This window comes from Schistocerca cancellata, chromosome 4 (assembly GCF_023864275.1).
Source record: "Schistocerca cancellata isolate TAMUIC-IGC-003103 chromosome 4, iqSchCanc2.1, whole genome shotgun sequence".
NCBI lineage: Eukaryota > Metazoa > Arthropoda > Insecta > Orthoptera > Acrididae > Schistocerca > Schistocerca cancellata.
In genome coordinates this window covers 542,568,565-542,589,502 of record NC_064629.1, presented here as the reverse complement: position 1 = coordinate 542,589,502, position 20,938 = coordinate 542,568,565, and positions in this window count along the sequence as shown.

Here is a 20,938-nt window from a genome sequence, read left to right as displayed (position 1 = left end):
TTCCACGGATTAGGTTTGCCAGTTTACATACTTTATACAGGGCGTCCCATAAGGAATAGAAAATATTCGCGGATAAGACTGGAACCATTACTCGAAACTCAAAATTCTAGTAAACATGGGCTTAAAGCCCATGCGTACCTTAGAAACTACAAGCACTCTATCTTCAATACTGTGAAACAAACCTCGTCAAGTGCAAGTTCATTGTTGTGGATTGGCAAGACAGCCAACCCACTATAAGGAAGCCGAAAGGCACGCGTTTAAGCTCACGCAGGCTGGCGTGAGGTCTGGAACAGTATAAGGAATTAAGACTAGCAAAAAAGGTACGTAGCTTCTGGAATACTTAACTTTAATCCATAATTGGTGAACATCGCTCTTGACGGTACATGTTTTACAGCATCAATAGTAACTGGTAATGACGCCTTGCTAGGTCGTAGCAAATGACGTAGCTGAAGGCTATGCTAACTATCGTCTCGGCAAATGAGAGCGTAATTGGCCAGTGAACCATCGCTAGCAAAGTCGGCTGTACAACTGGGGCGAGTGCTAGGAAGACTCTCTAGACCTGCCGTGTGGCGGCGCTCGGTCTGCAATCACTGATAGTGGCGACACGCGGGTCCGCCGTATACTAACGGACCGCGGCCGATTTAAAGGCTACCACCTAGCAAGTGTGGTGTCTGGCGGTGACACCACACTCATAGCTTTCCATATTTTGGTAGACGTTTGTATGGACCAAAATGAAGAAATTGACGAGTAAAAATGGGCTCTTAAGTGCAAACCTTAAGAGCTATGAGCACTTGTTCAGTAGGAGAGATATATTTCAAAGCAGTGAAGATGAACGAGTGTTCATGACCCTTAAGGTATGCACTTTAGAGCCCATGTTTACAAGACTTTTTTCCTTCTTTTGGCCCATGATACCATCTTTCAGAATATGGGAAGCAAAGAACTCTCAGTAGATGTGTTTCACATTATCGAGGATGAAGAAGTGCTAGTAGCTCTTAACGTATGCATTTTAGATTCCATGTTTACTGGACTTCTTTGCTTCGAATGGTGGTTCCTGCTATATGACTGAACATTGTTGGTTCAAATGGCTCTAAGCACTATGGGACTTAATATCTGAGGTCATCAGTCCCCTAGACTTAGAACTTCTTAAAGCTAACTAACCTAAGGACATCACACACATCCATGCCCGAGGGAGGATTCGAACCCACGACCGTAGCAGCCGCGTGGTTTCGGACTGAAGCGCCTAGAACCGCTCGACCACAGCGGCCGGCTCCTGAACATTGACCACACCTGCTGGGACACCTTCTATAATGGTCTTTACAGTAATAGAAAGTAATTTCCGCACTTAAGATATACATTCATGTGTTTCGAGTATGTTTAACATAGTGTTGTATGCGTGACAGGACCACATTCATTGTGCATATACTTTAAGTGCGCATTATTATTAAGTGGTTCAGCTCATATTTACCTGACAGTAAGCGAAGGGCCATGTAGACAGTCAATTCAGCCCTCATGATGAATGTTCTCAGTGAGACCAAATTACTACTGACGTTCCACAACGCTCAATTCCGAACCATTCCAGTTCTTGCTACACTATGTGATCAAAAGTATCCGGACACCCCCAAAAACATACGTGTTTCATATTAGGTGCATTGTGTTGCCACCCATTGCCAGATACTTCATATTAGCGACCGCAGTAGTCATTAGACATCGTGAGAGAGCAGAATGGGGCGCTCCGCAGATCTCACGGACTTCGAACGTGGTCATGTGATTGGGTGTCACTTGTGTCATACGTCTGTACGCGAGATTTCCACACTCCTAGACATCCCTAGGTCCACTGTTTCCAATGTGATAGTGAAGTGGAAACGTGAAGGACACGTACAGCACAAAAGCGTACAGGTCGACCTCGTCTGTTGACACAGAGACCGCCGATGGTTGAAGTGGGTCGTAATGTGTAATAGGCAGACATCTGTGCAGACCATCAGAGAGGAATTCCAAACTGCATCAGGATCCACTGCAAGTACTTTGACAGTTAGGCGGGAGGTGTGAAAACTTGGATTTCATGGTCCAGCGGCTGCTCATAAGCCAAACATCACGCCGTTAAATGCCAAACAACGCTTCGCTTAGTGTAAGGAGCGTAAACACTGGACGATTGAACGGTGGGAAAACGTTGTGTGGAGTGACGAATCATGATACGCAATATGGCGATCCGATGGCAGTGTGTGGGTATAGCGAATACGCGGTGAACGTCTTCAGCCAGCGTGTCTGGTGCCAACAGTAAAATTCGGAGGCGGCGGTAGTGTTATGGGGTGGTCATGGAGGGGCCTTGCACCCCTCGTTGTTTTGCGTGGCACTACCACAGCACAGGCCTACATTGATGTTTTAACCACCTTCTTGCTTCTCACTGTTGGAAAACAATTCAGAGATCTCCATTGCATCTTTCAACACGATCGAGCATCTGTTCATAATGCACGGCCTGTGGCGGAGTGGTTACATGACAATAATATCCCTGTAATGGACTGGCCTGCACAGAGTCCTGATCTGAATCCTATAAAACACCTTCGGTATGTTTTGGAACGCCCACTTCATGCCAGGCCTCACCGACCGACATCGATATCTCTCCTCAGTGCAGCACTCCATGAAGAATGGGCTGCCATTCTCCAAGAAACTTCCCAGCACCTGATTGAACGTATGCCTGCGAGAGTGGAAGCTGTCATCAATTCTATTGGTGGGCCAATACCATATTGAATTCCAGCATTACCGATGGAGGGCGCCACGAACTTGTAAATCATTTTCAGCCAGCTCTCCGGATACTTCTGATCAGATAGTGTAGGTATTAACGACCTACCATGTTACCGTGATAAAACAGAAGTAGTTCTCTTTGCTGTTGATGCAGGCATCACAGTCTAGTGCAAGAGGTGAATCCAGCGAGATGTCGCAATGGACTCGCATTCGGGAGGGCGACGGTTCAAAACCGCGTGCGGCCATCCTGATTTAGGTTTTCCGCGATTTCCCTAAATCACTTCAGGCTAATGCCGGGCTGGGTCCTTTGAAAGGGCACGGCCTACTTTCTTCCACACCCTTCCCTAATCCGATGGGACCGATGACCTCACGGTTTGGTCCCCTCCCCCGAATCCACCAACCAACCTAAGAGCTGCAACAACCCAGGGTGCAACGAATAAACGATTCAGAAGTATTTTTTGCTGGTTATCGGTAAATGATCTCATTGCATAACTTAGTAAAAACGCAGCCCATTCGATACTGTACGGTGCAAGACATATCATCATCAGTTACTAGGCCGGCCGGTGTGGCCGTGCGGTTAAAGGCGCTTCAGTCTGGAACCGCGTGACCGCTACGGTCGCAGGTTCGAATCCTGCCTCGGGCATGGATGTGTGTGATGTCCTTAGGTTAGTTAGGTTTAATTAGTTCTAAGTTCTAGGCGACTGATGACCTCAGAAGTTAAGTCGAATAGTGCTCAGAGCCATCAGTTACTACACAGCACAGGGGGGAAAATACAGAAAACTGATTCTTCACAAAGTCCTGGGTGTGCGTATTTATCACAACTTGAATTGGAAATCACATATTATATATGATTCTGGTGATGAAAACATTAGAACATTAGTTTACTTTTCATACATCCATTGATGGCTCTCATACGGAATAATTTTCTGACGAAATTACACACATAGACAATAAGTGTTCATTGCGCAGAAACGTGCTGCAAGGGTTACATCAATTGTCTATCTCACTCTTTATGTAGGCAACTGTCTAAAAAAATACGCATACTAACAAAAGACTCACAATAAATTTACCCTCTTGTGAAGTTAGTTGTGAAGAATAAAGCATTATTTGAAAATGATAGTAGCAAGCGTAAATGTAACACTAAGAAACAAAGGTAGCCTGCAGTAGCCACAACTCAGCCTTAATCTTGGGGAAAAAGGAGCAAAGTATGCAGTCATAAAAATATTTGACCACCTCCCTTGTGAAATAAAGGTGCTGGTAGATAATTAATGTTTTAAAAACACTGAAATAATTTCTACTTGATAGTTCCTTCTCCTCCATACATGAATTTCTGAGTGAAAGAGATTGGATTACGCTTACTAAATTTTGTTGTGGATTAAGATTTAAGAAAACATTTTGCAGATGTTCAGCATGTACTCGTTTTTTTCACAGTGAAAATGAATCTTATCCCTAAATTTATTGACAAGTTCCACATCATGGAGATTTGTTGCGAACATCATCCACGGAACGTGGAAAAAAAATTAAACTAAGCAACCACGAGTTTGCTCGTGGGCACTGGTCGCCGATGATCTTACTGGCCACTGGTTAAAAGCTGCTTCTCTGCGGTGGTCCCACCCATCAAAAGTGCTTCTCGTGACGGGGCGTGGAACTCATACTGGTTGAAGATCGAAAGACCGAATGATCACCAACGGACGAAAGACTCATTTTGATTACAAGGTGTTCAAAATCTACATAGTGTTTGAGTCGAAAAAAGGTCGTCTGGTAATGAAATGAAAAAAGTTACAGTACTTTCTCCTCTGTGCTGTTCGTTAAAGTTCACCACACGTTTCTGCAATCGGCCCTTCGAATACTCAGTCACTGTAAGTTCCGTAAGACTGTCGTTGGTGGAATGTGAAGCCGCGGTCACGGGTAGTTATCACGTTTGGCGGCAATACACATATACACATATACGCATTATACCAAGATCGTATAAGTGCCACAGTTGCCGGCCGGAGTGGACGAGCGGTTCTAGGCGCTACAGTCTGGAACCGCGCGACCGCTACGGTCGCAGGTTCGAATCCTGCCTCGGGCATGGATGTGTGTGATGTCCTTAGGTTAGTTAGGTTTAAGTAGTTCTAAGTTCTAGGGGACTGATGACCTCTGAAGTTAAGTCCCATAGTGCTCAGAGCCATTTGAACCATTTTGTCACAGTTTTCGCAATGAGTGCAACTCCCCGTAATTGTAATTGGAAGCACCGATGCGACGTTTCAAAAACGAAACTTTACGTAGTGAGTAAGACTGTAAGGCTGTCAAAGGTTCGCGACCATAGTCGTTGAAACAACAACATACCACTGGACAGCGTAAGAGGGCACGTGCTAGAGATATGTTACGTCACAGTCTTCCAGGAAGTACTTATTGTCATGTTGTTAAAGTCCAGCCAACCTACAGCACTTCTACAGCGCATGAATAGCCGAAAGTTTTGATGTAACTAAAACATGTCCGTTTGGGGGGTTGTACCCGACTCTTGAAAATGCTTACACAGGCGAAACTATGGAGCCTGTTATGACGAGGCTAGCCTGACAGCGATATATTTCCGCTCTTCGCCTAAGATCGTTTATAAAATATTAAAGTATATAAATCTAAAAACGTTGAAAATTATATAATATACCGTACATACGAACCATGGACTCGCCGAGGTGGGGCGAGCTGCGTGCTTCTGCCATAAACAGTAGTAAAATAATACTATGTATGCACCCACAGCGGAGGGGTATCTGTGGAGAGGCCAGAGAGACCTGTGGTTCCTTAAGAGGGGCAGCAGGCTTCTCAGTAATTGCAGGGCAACAGTCTGAATGAGTGATTGGGCTGGGCTAACCCGACCTTGCTGAAAGGTGAAACCGAGGGGAGACTATAGCTATTATATATCCCAAGGACATGCAGCTCTACTATATGGCTTAATGTTAATGGCATCCTCTTGTGTAAAAATACCCCCCATTTCGATCTCCGTGCGGAAACTACTTAGGTCGATGTTGTCGTCAGGAAAAACAAAACTGGCATCCTGTGGGTTCGAACGTGGTATATTATATCCCTTGCTCGGGTTACGAAAGTTACAGAATTTCAAAAGGAAAGTGGACATGCTCAAGTTAGATGATACGGTAATTAATGAAGTGCCGTGGCAGGAAGAATACGATTTTGCTCAGTTCAGCACAGGAGTATGAGCACAAAATCAGAAAGGAGTAATACAGGAGTAAATGGTTCAAATGGCTCTGAGCACTATGGGACTTAACTGCTGTGGTCATCAGTCCCCTAGAACTTAGAACTACTTAAACCTAACTAACCTAAGGACATCACACACATCCATGCCCGAGGCAGGATTCGAACCTGCGACCGTAGCGGTCACGCGGTTCCAGACTGTAGCGCCTAGAACCGCACGGCCACTCCGGCCGGCAAATACAGGAGTAGTTCTAATAATATATAAGAGATATGAATGCGGATAAGCTACCTTTCCTTTTTTTAATCATCAGTTTTCTGACTGGTTTGATGAGACTCGCCACGAATTCCTCACCCGTGCCATCCTTTTCATCTCGGAGTAGCAATTGCAACTTACATCCTCAATTGTTTGCTGGATGCTTTCCAATCTCTGTCTTGCTCTACAATTTTTATACCCTCTACATCTCCCTGTAGTACCATAGCAGTTACTCCGTGATGTCTGAACAGATGTCCTATCATCCTGTCACTTCTTGTCAGTGTTTTCCATATATTCCTTTCCCCACCGATTCTGCGGAGAACATCCTGATCTCTTTCCTATTATCAGTCCACATAAGTTTCAACATTATTCTGTAGCACCACATCTCAAATGCCTCGATTCTCTTCAGCACCACATCTCAAATGCGTCGATTGTCTTCTGTTCTGGTTTCCCTACAGTCCGTGTTTCACTGCCATTCAACTCTGTGTTCCAGACGTACATTCTCAGAAAATTCTTCCTCAAATTATGGCCCATGTTCGACACTAGCAGACTTCCTTTGGCCAGGAATGCCCTTTTTACCAATGCTCTTCAGCTTTTTATGCCGTTCTTGTTCCGTTCATCGGGGGTTATTTTGCTGCCTAGGTAGAAGAATTCCTTAACTTCGTCTTCTTCCTGATCCCCAATTCTGATGTTAAGTTTCTCGCTGTTCTCATTTCCGCTACCTCTCATTACTTTCAACTTTCTTCGATTCACTCTCAATCCATGTTCTGTTCTCGTTAGACTGTTAATTCCATTCAACATACCATGCAATTCTTCTTCATCTACATTCATCTACATCTACATTTATACTCCGCAAGCCACCCAACGGTGTGTGGCGGAGGGCACTTTACGTGCCACTGTCATTACCTCCCTTTCCTGTTCCAGTCGCGTATGGTTCGCGGGAAGAACGACTGTCTGAAAGCCTCTGTGCGCGCTCTAATCTCTCTAATTTTACATTCGTGATCTCCTCGGGAGGTATAAGTAGGGGGAAGCAATATATTCGATACCTCATCCAGAAACGCACCCTCTCGAAACCTGGCGATCAAGCTATACCGCGATGCAGAGCGCCTCTCTTGCAGAGTCTGCCACTTGAGTTTGTTAAACATCTCCGTAACGCTATCACGGTTACCAAATAACCCTGTGACGAAACGCGCCGCTCTTCTTTGGATCTTCTCTATCTCCTCCGTCAACCCGATCTGGTACGGATCCCACACTGATGAGCAATACTCAAGTACAGGTCGAACGAGTGTTTTGTAAGCCACCTCCTTTGTTGATGGACTACATTTTCTAAGGACTCTCCCAATGGTTCTCATGGTTCTCAACCTGGTACCCGCCTTACCAAAAATTAATTTTATATGATCATTCCACTTCAAATCGTTCCGCTCGCATACTCCCAGATATTTTATAGAAGTAACTGCTACCAGTGTTTGTTCCGCTATCATATAATCATACAATAAAGGATTCTTCTTTCTATGTATTCGCAATACATTACATTTGTCTATGTTAAGGATCAGTTGCCACTCCCTGCACCTAGTGCCTATCCGCTGCAGATCTTCCTGCATTTCGCTACAATTTTCTAATGCTGCAACTTCTCTGTATACTACAGCATCATCCGCGAAAAGGCGCATGGAACTTCCGACACTATCTACTAGGTCATTTATATATATTGTGAAAAGCAATGGCCCCATAACACTCCCCTGTGGCACGCCAGAGGCTACTTTAACGTCTGTAGACGTCTCTCCGTTGATAACAACATGCTGTGTTCTGTTTGCTAAAAACTCTTCAATCCAGCCACACAGCTGGTCTGATATTCCGTAGGCTCTTACTTTGTTTATCAGGCGACAGTGCGGAACTGTGTCGAACGCCTTCCGGAAGTCAAGGAAAATAGCATCTACCTGGGAACCTGTATCTAATATTTTCTGGGTCTCATGAACAAATAAAGCGAGTTGGATCTCACACGATCGCTGTTTCCGGAATCCATGTTGATTCCTACATAGTAGATTCTGAGTTTCCAAAAACGACATGATACTCGAGCAAAAAACATGTTCTAAAATTCTACAACAGATCGACGTCAGAGATATAGGCCTATAGTTTTGCGCATCTGCTCGACGACCCTTCTTGAAGACTGGGACTACCTGTGCTCTTTTCCAATCATTTGGAAACTTCCGTTCCTCTAGAGACTTGCGGTACACGGCTGTTAGAAGGGGGGCAAGTTCTTTCGCGTACTCTGTGTAGAATCGAATTGGTATCCCGTCAGGTCCAGTGAACTTTCCTCTGTTGAGTGATTCCAGTTGCTTTTCTATTCCTTGGACACTTATTTCGATGTCAGCCATTTTTTCGTTTGTGCGAGGATTTAGAGAAGGAACTGCAGTGCGGTCTTCCTCTGTGAAACAGCTTTGGAAAAAGGTGTTTAGTATTTCAGCTTTACGCTTGTCATCCTCTGTTTCAATGCCATCATCATCCCGGAGTGTCTGGATATGCTGTTTCGAGCCACTTACTGATTTAACGTAAGACCAGAACTTCCTAGGATTTTCTGTCAAGTCGGTACCTAGTATCTTACTTTCGAATTCACTGAACGCTTCACGCATAGCCCTCCTTACGCTAACTTTAACATCGTTTAGTTTCTGTTTGTCTGAGAGGTTTTGGCTGCGTTTAAACTTGGAGTGAAGCTCTCTTTGCTTTCGCAGTAGTTTCCTAACTTTGTTGTTGTACCACGGTGGGTTTTTCCCGTCCCTCACAGTTTTACTCGGCACGTACCTGTCTAAAACGCATTTTACGATTGCCTTGAACTTTTTCCATAAACACTCAACATTGTCAGTGTCGGAACAGAAATTTTCGTTTTGATCTGTTAGGTAGTCTGAAATCTGCCTTCTATTACTCTTGCTAAACAGATAAACCTTCCTCCCTTTTTTTATATTCACTTTCACTGATGATAGCCATGTCATTAAAGATTATGTTCATTTACCTTGAATCTTACCCTTACTCTTGAACCTTTCTTATATTTCCAACATTGCTCCTTCGATGTATAGGGTGAACAGTAGGGGCGAAAGACTGCATTCCTGTCTTACAGCCCTTTTAATCCGAGCACTTTGTTCTTAATCTTCCACTCTTATATTTCACTCTTGATTCTTGTACATATAGTGCGTTGGCGTCTTTTCTTTCTGCTTACCCCTATTGTTCTCAGAATTTCTAACATCTTGCACCATTTTACATCGTGGAACGCTTTTTCTAGATCGACAAATCCTATGAACGTATCTTTATTTTTCTTCAGTTTTGCTTCCATTATCAACCCCAATGTCAGAACTGCCTTTCTGGTGCCTTTACCTTTTCTAAAGGCAAACAGATCGTCATGTAACAGATCCTCAGTTTTCTTTTCCATTTTGCTGCATATTCTTCTAGTCAGCAGCTTTTATGCTAGAACTGTTAGCCTGAATGTGCGGTAGTTCTAACACTTATCTGCCGTTGCTATCTTCCTAATTGTGTGGATGATATTTTTCCGAAGTCTGACGGTACATCGTCAGTCTCATGCATTCTATACGCCAAGGAGAATAGTCGTTTAGTTGCAACTTCCCCCAATGATATTAGAAATCCTAACAGAATGTATCTATCCCTTCTACCTTATTTGATATTAAGTCGCCTAAAGCTCTTTTAAATTCTAATTCTAATAGTGGGTCCCCTATCTCTTTCCCACCGACTCCTGTTTCTTCTCTTATCACGCCATCAGAGAAGTCTTTGCCCTCATAGAGGCCTCCAGTGTGCTCTTTCCACATATCCACTCTCTCCTCTGCATTCAACAGTACAAACACTTGATTTTAATTTCATGGAAGATTGTTTTGACTTTTCTATATGTTGAGTCAGTCCTTCCTACTGTCACGTGGGACACACCTGGAAAGGGCAACTTAGGTGATTAGTTTCTTCTGTGTTTCCTTACTAGACTAATTTCTGAATTTCGTGCGCGTTTTTTCTCTATTTAAGAGCTTTATTCTCGCGTTTTTGTAATTGTGGAGTGTTGTTAGGCAGTCTGTAGCACATTTTTCATTTCTGCTGAACAGACAGCTTCACAGTTCACAAGGCCTTAGCCTCCATTGCTAACGCGTGAGGAGGTTATCAAGTTGCTAATCTAGATTTCTATCAGAGCTTTTATAGTCAGTTCGTGCGGTAGCAGGAGGAGTTGGCAGCAGTTCACGAACGGCGCGGTGGTGGAGAATCTGGTGCATTGCATGAGACACCTCAGGTGTTGCTTGTTTCGCCCACGGGCTCTCTGCTGAGGCAGCTCCCAATATACACACATCGCGGTGGATCCGCCCTCATAGGAGGATGAGTGGCAGGTGGTAATGCGTTCGCATCACTCATGGCGGAGAGGCGGAGAGACAGTGGGGAGGATTGCCGTCTGGCCTCTCCCATTTACCCTGTGATTGGACAGGTGGTTGCTCCTTCAGCAGAGTTCTAGCAGGAACACGAGGGGAGGGATTTATCACTATTATCGGGAGCTCCAAAGGTAGGCATGTTATTGAGCGTCTTAGGGAGATGAAGTTCAGGGTCGAAAAGAAATGCAATGTACACTCGGTATGCCTGCCGGGGGCCTCATTCAACGTTTGGAGGAGGCCTTGCCAACGGCTATCGAGCACGTATGGTGCAGTCGTTCGCAGGGTGTGTCTCACGTCGCAACAACGATACCTTTTCGTTTGGTATCTGAGGCCATCCTCAGTTCATGCAACCGACTGGCGGAGATGGTGATGGGTCCTGCCCTCACGCACAGGTTGCAAGCAGAGCTCACAGTTTGCAGTATTGTTCCAAGTGACGATCGGAGTCCTTTGGTTTGGGGCTGTGGGGGGAGTCTTCGTCGATTCTGTGACGGTCTTTGCTGCAGATTTCTGGACCTGCGTTATCGGCTGGGAAATTGTAGGACTCCCCTTGATAGGTCAGAGGCGCAACACACAAAGGAAGGAGCTACTCATGTAGCAGAGTACTTGTGGATTGCAAGTGGCCTTTTTCTTAGGTTAGGAGGTAGCCTGAGGTTCTCTGATGAGCACTTGCCAGACGACTCGCAGATAGCGAAATCAGGTCGCGTTAAGAGAATAAACTTCGACAGTCAAAATTTTGTCAGTAAATTGTCCAAGTATTCGTAACAATGTTCCCGAATTTACTGCCCTCCAGAAAACTTCTCGCTCTCAAATTATTCTCGAGACTGAGAGCTGGTTGGAACCCAAAATAGGAAGCTTTGAGATTCTTAGTGATTCATGAAACGTATATCGAAAGGACAGACTGGACGCCATAAGATGGGGTGTGTTCATTGCAGTTGACAAAAATATTGTCTTTACTGTGGTCTAATTTAAGTATCATAGTGAAGTTATGTGGTCGCATATAACAAGTCTACGTGGAATCAAGTTAACTCTTGAATGCTTTTACCGGCCTCCCCATTCCGCTGTGACGGATTTAGTCATTGACAGAGAGTTTACGGTCAGTAAGTGTGGGAATTCCCAGATCATGTAGTAGTTGTTGGAGGCGACTTTAACGTACCAAGTGTAGACTAGGATGTGTATGGATTCATTGCAAGTGGATACAGACAGACAGTCTTGCGAAGTTCTGTTGAACACCTTTTCCGAAAACTGTCCTGAACAGCTCGTTCGATAGCCTACGCGCAATGGAAATATTTTAGACCTCGTTGCTACAGACAGGCCTGACCTAATCGATGGTGTCAGTACAGAGACTGAGATTAGGGACCATGATGTCATCATACCAACTTTGGTTACTAAAGCTAATAAATGAATCAAGAAGGCTACTAAAGTATTTCCGCTAAAAAGAGTAGCTAGACAGTTGTTAGCATCCCACTTAGACAAACAACAGCGCTCTCATGGTGGGTGCTTCAGTAACCAAGGTAGCCGAAGTACTTGGTGTTTCAAGAGGTACCGTATCGAAGGTACAGCGAAAATGGAAGAACGTGATGCGCTAAGTCACAATGTGGACGAAAGTGTGTTGAGTGATCATGACAGGCAGTCACTGAAGAGGATTTTGACGAAAAATTAGAAGGCGACAGCTGCAGAAGCCACTGTAGATCTGAATGTCGCACTTACGAAAGACCGAAATAAAAATAAGGGAACTATTTAAGCAGAGAATTTCAGGGCGTTTTGGATTCCAAGAAACACTCACCGGGGATACAAATATCCATAATATGGAAACGTGGTGCCGAAGCCATAAAGCCTGGGCTATGGAACAATGGAAGAAAGTCATTTGGTCGAACAAGTCTGGTTGCATACTGTTTCCAACTTCCGGCCGAGTTTACGTCCCAAGGGTGAAACAGGGGTGGGGTTCGGTGGTTAGTTGAGCAACCAGATCGTGGAATTTCAAGGATCCCGTGGGCACTCTACAAGTTCACGTTACTGGCAACGGTTACGTGACCATTTTAGCTGATCACGTCCGTCCCATGGCACAATGTTTGTTCCTCAATGGTGATGCTATGTTTCAAGACGACAAGGTCCCTGTCCGCACAGCTCGTCCAGAACTGGTTTTGTGAGCACGAGGTCGAATTGTCGTATCTCCCTTCCCACCATAGTCACCAGATTTCATTATCACTAAACCTTGGTTGTCTATTTTGGAGAGAAGGGTGTGTGATAGCTATCCATCTCCATCATCGTTATCTGAAATTACCAATATTTTGCAGGAAAATGGTATAAGATTCACTTGAAAACTGTACAGGACTTGCAACCATCTAGTTCAAGACGACTGGAAGCTGTTTTGAATGCCAACGGTTTTCCTGTACGGTATTAGGCATAGTAATTCGTTGTGTTTTTGGTGTTTCCATACTTTTGTCCACCGCCTATATATATGAGCAGGTGGAATGCCACAGTCACACAGCGTATGGTTGATGGTTAACACTGATGGCACAGCGATGAATACGAAGAGCCATATTGTTGACCTGGAGTGAACCGCTTGCAGCGAGCAACATACTAACTAGCTGACTGGATCAACACATGGCAGCCTGCGTATAATGAATTCAAAACGGAAATTTCTGTCATCACTAAGAGGCGAATATCAGCTGCCATCCGGCAAGTCATTGTCAGAGGCACTGCACTCCCATGAATTGAAAACGTTTGCCACCTAGGCATCACACTATACCAGCAATTATACAGTGCCACCATATCAGCGGTGTCTGAAGAAAGACCCTGTGGTGAATGAGTTACCTACAGACAGTCTATCGCACAACATCGACATTGACTTCACATGTCTGGATAACCTTATACAAGTGGCTCGTAGGACCATCATTGGAATACACATTGGTTGTATAAGGCAACAGCACAGACACTCGCATCGGTCGTCTCCAGAACACCCAAAATCAAGCGCTCAGAGCCACTCTTCATCTGCCATTGGGTTATCCCACACACATGACGCATCATCTGGCAGGTTTCAGCCACTATAAGACAGATTCAGAGTTATGATGTGGTATTTCTACGCTCCGCCAATGACAATATTCACACCCTTGGCAACAGACTACACTGGAACGCGAGAGGAACTTCTTATTTGGACCAAATACGCACTCTGGCCATTCCTCACACTGTAGCAGGTGGAGACGACGTCACTATGTTATTCCAAAGTGTAAACTATCTCTGTTCTCTGTTATTGTTCTATAGCATTAGTAGACTCTCTGGGCCACTTCATTGACACTACTGGTGTAACTTACAGGTTAAGGTGTACTTGTTGCTAAAATCCCGTATGTGGTTCGATCTTTGTACCCAAAATAGGCCAATCAGAGAGTTTCTAAGCCAAAACACAAAAATTTAGATCTCCAAATCAGAACCCAGTACCTTACCGCCATTAAAAATGAACACACACTCAGTATGTACCCGAAAGCTGGGCATCTTGTTCTCTGTACCCAATTCGGTACCTAAACATGACTGTTGTTCTATCTTTGTACCCACTTGTTCCAAGGCCCAATAGACGCTCAAGTAAAGTGCCGCAATCTGTCGGGCTGGACTTGCACTTGGATGGGTGACCATCCGGTCTGTCGAACGCTGTTGGCAAGCAGCCCTTGTAATGCAAACTGAGGAGCTACTTGAATGAGAATTAGCAGCTCCGGTCTAGTAAACTGACAAACGGCCAGGAGAGCAGTGTGCCGACCTCATACCCCTCCATAACCGCATCCAGTGACGCCTGTGGGCTGAGGATGACAAGGCGGCCGGTCGGTATGGTTGGGCCTTCATGGCCTGTTCGGGCGAAGTTATGGCGCACTTTTGGCACTACTGATCAAACTTACAGGTTACTGTTACTGTGCATCGATCTTTGTACCTACGTAAACCAGCACTTCTAAGAAAACAAGAATTATCTGTATTATTTGTCAACACGTCAGGATTTTTTCTGTAAGAATACAAAGCATACATGGCTCAGTTCTTGGCATTACTGGTGTAACTTACAGGTTAACGTACACTTGAGACGAAAACCCGACTATAATTTGATCTTTGTACCCACTTCGTGCAAGTCATAATTATTAATTAAGTGCCACAATGTTATTACCACATCTAAATTGCCTATTTTATTTGTCACAAATTCGTTTTAGTTCGGCTATAACTGATACACCACCTGCCAGAATACAATGATCAGGGAGCAGCACATGTGGTTATTGGTGCCTCCCTGATTGATACTGGTAGCCGGCCGCTGTTAAGGCTGTTAAGGCGCTCAGTCCGGAACCGCGGGACTGCTACGGTCGCAGGTTCGAATCCTGCCTCGGGCATGGATGTGTGTGATGTCCTTAGGTTAGTTAGGTTTAAGTAGTTCTAAGTTCTAGGGGACTGATGACCACAGTAGTTAAGTCCCATGGTACTCAGAGCCATTTGAACCATTTTTGATACTGGTATCCCCAGAACTCTGAAAACGATACTTGTCTCCGCCCTGTAGTCTTCTAGCCGGGAGCATTTGAGAATTTTAATCATGACTTTTATTTCTGGCATAGTAATATTGTTAAGAGGCTCCACATCCTCTTGGGTGTACGTTACCAACTCTTCCCCATATTCTAGTTGTATTTCAATAGAACTTTAAGTCCTGCACTTTAGTAAATGAATGTTCGTTAAATGTAGTTATTCTATTAGTTTTAAATTATGAAGATGACTTTTCTGTTACTTGATGAGAACTGTCGAGATCACCACATTATTCAGTCAGTTGTAACATTAGAAAGCCAGGGATCCTGACATTCCTAAAATGGCGTACAGGGTCATTTTGACACTGCACAAAATATTTTCGTATATGACATAAACTAGTACTTTATTCATCCAGGCGTGCATCTCTTCGTCCGAAACAAATCGACGGCCAGGGATGTCTTTCTTCAGGGTTCCAAATATATGGAAATCGCATGGGGAGAGATCTGGTCTGTATGGAGAATGTGTAACGGTTTCCCAGAAAAACTTCTGCAACGTAGCTGAAACAACTTTGGCAAAAAGTGGACGGGCATTATCCTGTAGCAATGTGATGCAGTCCGTCAACATACCTGGGCTTTTGGACTTGATGGCGCGCTTTAGTTTTTGCAAAGTGTACGTATACCGCTGTGCGTTAATTGTGGCGCCGTGTTCCAGAAAGTCAGTGAACAGAGGGCCCTTGCAATCAAAGAAAAAGTTCACCGTGACTTTACCGGAGCTGGCGTGCCTGCCGTTTCCACAACGCTGCTGAAGTTTCACTGGGATGCCGTTAAACATCATCCACACAGTCGCGATCTTTCCCCATACAAGTCCCATATATAGAACCCTGAAGGAAGATATTTGTGTCCATCGATTTGCTTCGGAATAAGAGGTGCACGCTTGGGCACAATCGTTATTCCGTAGGCTACCGCACAAATTTTTACTTACTTTTTCCATCAGTCTCGTTTTTATATAACTGTCCCTTATGTTTCAACAATTTATCGTTGCTCATGCTAACAGGTTTCGCAAACTCTAGACTTTCATATATTAACTATGTGTATAATCTGCTAGACAGATTTAGTATACATAGTCCATATTATACTCGCATGTGTTCTACACACAGCTTTGTCGTACTCTTTAGTGTAGGCAGTGGAATCTGTTCGACGCACTTATCGTAAGTGAGTTCTACACTCCTGGAAATGGAAAAAAGAACACATTGACACCGGTGTGTCAGACCCACCATACTTGCTCCGGACACTGCGAGAGGGCTGTACAAGCAATGATCACACGCACGGCACAGCGGACACACCAGGAACCGCGGTGTTGGCCGTCGAATGGCGCTAGCTGCGCAGCATTTGTGCACCGCCGCCGTCAGTGTCAGCCAGTTTGCCGTGGCATACGGAGCTCCATCGCAGTCTTTAACACTGGTAGCATGCCGCGACAGCGTGGACGTGAACCGTATGTGCAGTTGACGGACTTTGAGCGAGGGCGTATAGTGGGCATGCGGGAGGCCGGGTGGACGTACCGCCGAATTGCTCAACACGTGGGGCGTGAGGTCTCCACAGTACATCGATGTTGTTGCCAGTGGTCGGCGGAAGGTGCACGTGCCCGTCGACCTGAGACCGGATCGCAGCGACGCACGGATGCACGCCAAGACCGTAGGATCCTACGCAGTGCCGTAGGGGACCTCACCGCCACTTACCAGCAAATTAGGGACACTGTTGCTCCTGGGGTATCGGCGAGGACCATTCGCAACCGTCTCCATGAAGCTGGGCTACGGTCCCGCACACCGTTAGGCCGTCTTCCGCTCACGCCCCAACATCGTGCAGCCCGCCTCCAGTGGTGTCGCGACAGGCGTGAATGGAGGGACGAATGGAGACGTGTCGTCTTCAGCGATGAGAGTCGCTTCTGCCTTGGTGCCAATGATGGTCGTATGCGTGTTTGGCGCCATGCAGGTGAGCGCCACAATCAGGACTGCATACGATCGAGGCACACAGGGCCAACACCCGGCATCATGGTGTGGGGAGCGATCTCCTACACTGGCCGTACACCACTGGTGATCGTCGAGGGGACACTGAATAGTGCACGGTACATCCAAACCGTCATCGAACCCATCGTTCTACCATTCCTAGACCGGCAAGGGAACTTGCTGTTCCAACAGGACAATGCACGTCCGCATGTATCCCGTGCCACCGAACGTGCTCTAGAAGGTGTAAGTCAACTACCCTGGACAGCAAGATCTCCGGATCTGTCCCCCATTGAGCATGTTTGGGACTGGATGAAGCGTCGTCTCACGCGGTCTGCACGTCCAGCACGAACGCTGGTCCAACTGAGGCGCCAGGTGGAAATGGCATGGCAAGCCGTTCCACAGGACTACATCCAGCATCTCTACGATCGTCTCCATGGGAGAATAGCAGCCTGCATTGCTGCGAAAGGTGGATATACACTGTACTAGTGCCGACATTGTGCATGCTCTGTTGCCTGTGTCTATGTGCCTGCGGTTCTGTCAGTGTGATCATGTGATGTATCTGACCCCAGGAATGTGTCAACAAAGTTTCCCCTTCCTGGGACAATGAATTCACGGTGTTCTTATTTCAATTTCCAGGAGTGTATTTTACGTGAACACTGGCCGCGTGCGGCTTCGTGGCACTGTACACAGTTCTCGCTGGTCTTTATGCCTTTGCAGAGATTGATTTGGCACTTCCTCCGCTTTCTAGACGATTTTGGTCTTGTCTCCTATGTTCTTCCTGCTTTTTCGTTTCCTTAAGTTTATTCTCTATTTGAAGTACGAACTTCTTCCTTTCCATTTTCTTGTTCGTTTCTGTTTTGCAGATACCCATGCCCAAGATGTAGAAAACACGCATCGGACATCTACTTGCAACCTTTGAACTATATTTACAGGTCATTTGAGCAACCACGTCCACCCCATACTTTTTTGCATTGTAAAATGTTACGGTGTCAGGTTTCTTCTCTCCTCCTTTGGTTATCCCTACTTCAGTATAAAGTGTTCACCAAAAAAAATACTTTTTTTATTTTTCTTTCCTTGGTACACAGTCATGGTGCAGTCTGTGTTTCCAGTCTGGCGTAGGATGGTGGTGGAGTGTAAATCAGCACTTGGCTTCTTTACCTCATCAGGGATTTCACGACGGATTTTGTTCATTACACCAACTAATGAAGTTTTCTTTTCTTTGAGATTCTTATCAAGTCGATGAGGCATGATGAAGTTGTCTGTCAGTCACGTTTCTTCCGTTTTTCAGAATTGGCTCCATGAATTTAGGTTCTATAAACCCTTGTCCAAGTTAAATGCCCTCGACCCAAAATTCGCGGAAACGTATTCAGAAACTTTTTGTAATACATCTCATTGTTGCCCTTGAAATAGCGAATGACTGTTAATTGACTTAAACAGTTCTTAATACTTCATTTAAAGTCCCGTACATGATTTAATACTGACGTGCCAATTAATCATCCACGTTCACTCAGTTTTCACAATCAGAGATATTGCTACCACTTCCGATCACAACGACGCGTAAAAACGTTTAATGCCCTTATCATTCACTCAAAACTTTCCTAGATTTCGTCTGAGCTCTAAGACATTCTATTGAATCTTGATAGTAAATCTTCCTTTGAATGCGTGTCCCAAAATATTAAATAGCTCCGTATTAATTTACAACCGCGGGAAGGTCATCACGACTTTCCCGCAGTTGAAATTTCTCGTGAATATTTTATAAAGTTTTAGTGTTCAGTTACCTATTTTAAAGTTCATTTGTGTTAATATTTGCTGTAAAAGTAACTTATTAGTCGATCTTCATTAATCTCAGTCTTTCTTCCTGTGTTGGCTGTTATTCGTGAGTGTGCTTCCTTCGTTCTTCCAAGCCTCACGCCTCAGTAGTGTGTTTACATTTTGCGGCGTGCAGTTACAGCTGTAGCGGTTATAAAGCTAAGTACTGACAACGTTATTTGTGCACTGTATTACAGTTATTAAATTTAATAGTTTTCAGCGGTGTTTCGTGCTGTTTGTGGCGAAATAACAACTTAATAAACTTTTGGAAACGTTCACTCGCTGTGTTTTTTAGAGTTTTCTGTGCCTTGAAGTCGTTTAGTGAATTTCGTGCTTTAGTTTTCAGCAGAAGTTTCTTATTGTTTCTAGTGAAATATTTCAGTAGAATTTTCATTCAGTGCTTTAACTTCACTGAGTGTTACAATGGCCCCTTGAATTTTTGATTTTAGCTAATAATTCTACATCTACATCCACACTCCGTACGCCACCTGACGGTGTGTGGCGGAGGGGAATTTGAGTACCTCTATCGGTTCTCCCTTCTATTCCAGTCTCGTATTGTTCGTAGAAAGAAAGATTGTCGGTATGCCTCTGTGTGGGCTCTGATCTCTCTGATTTTATCCTCATGGTCTCTTTGCGAGATATAAGTAGGAGGGAGCAATATGCTGCGTGACTCCTCGGTGAAGGTATGTTCTCGAAACTTCAACAAAAGCCCGTACCGAACTGCTGAGCGTCTCTCTTCCAGTCTTCCACTGGGGTTTATCTATCATCACCGTAACGCTTTCGCGATTACTAAATGATCCTGTAACGAAGCGCACTGCTCTCCGTTAGATCTTCTCTCTCTTCTATCAACCTTATCTGGTACAGATCCCACACCGGTGAGCAGTATTCAAGCAGTGGGCGAACAAGTGTACTGTAACCTACTTCCTTTGTTTTCGGATTGCATTTCCTTAGGATTCTTCCAATGAATCTCAGTCTGGCATCTGCTTTACCAACGATTAATTTTATATGAAGTTTTGTTAAGTTTTGTTGGTATTAGCTGTGTGTAGTAGTATTAATACAAGTAGTTGCTTTCTTAGTACATAGAGAATTTCGAGACCGCTATTGTTAGTTCCATAAATAGTTCTACTGGTGTAACTGAACTTAGGTAATGTAGACATAGAGTTTTTTTCAGCAACTGTAAAATTTTACCATGAGTGAGAAGTATGCGCTCTGTCGTAGATTTGTGAGTAGTGGGCTACGGTGTGGGATTTGTTCAAAGTATATTCATTGAGGAGAATGCAGTGGGGGGGGGGGGGGAAGCCAGTGAGCATTCTAGTGAGATCTTCTCCTGGGAAAGGAAGGATCTGTAGTAGAAATAAGTTGATAGAGGAGTAGGAGCGTAAGATCTGTGCCCTTCAGGTGCAGTTGCAACACGCAAAGGAGGAACTAGATAAGTTGAGGAGAGTGAAGGGGGCTGGGGAATAGGAACTGGCAGCTGCCAAGAAGGCAGCTAGGAGGAGGAGGTATTCAGACAGTTATACTTCGCGTATATGTAATAGATTTGACCAACTGTCACAGTTGAGTGGAGAGGAGCCTCTTGTAGCTGTAGATGTAAGGAACATGCAGCTGTCCTAAGCAGTTAGGAGGCCTAAGTCAGTTGCAAAGGTTCTGCTGCTAGGTATTTCGCACAGTAGAAGTGTGGATCAGCAGCTGCAGGAAGCGTTGGGATGAGTACCAGGTCACCAGCATTGTGAAGCCTAGTGCAGGGTAGTCTCAGGTGGCTGACAGCATAGGGGAGTTATGTACAAATTTTGCGAAAGAGGAACAGGTAGTGATTCCAGGTGGAGCAGGGAATAAACTTGATAGGGACGGAAAATATGATATAGGTGGTGACCTGATAAAGATGGCTACTCAAAATGGTGGCACTAATGTGCATTTCGTGCAACTGTTTCAGCATCATGATGGGCGTCATCCTAATGCAGCTGTTAGGCGCGTTAATATGGGGCTGGAGAGGGCGCTGATGGCAGAGGGCATGGGTCACATATCAGTTGGTTCTATCAGTAAATCGGGTTTCACTAG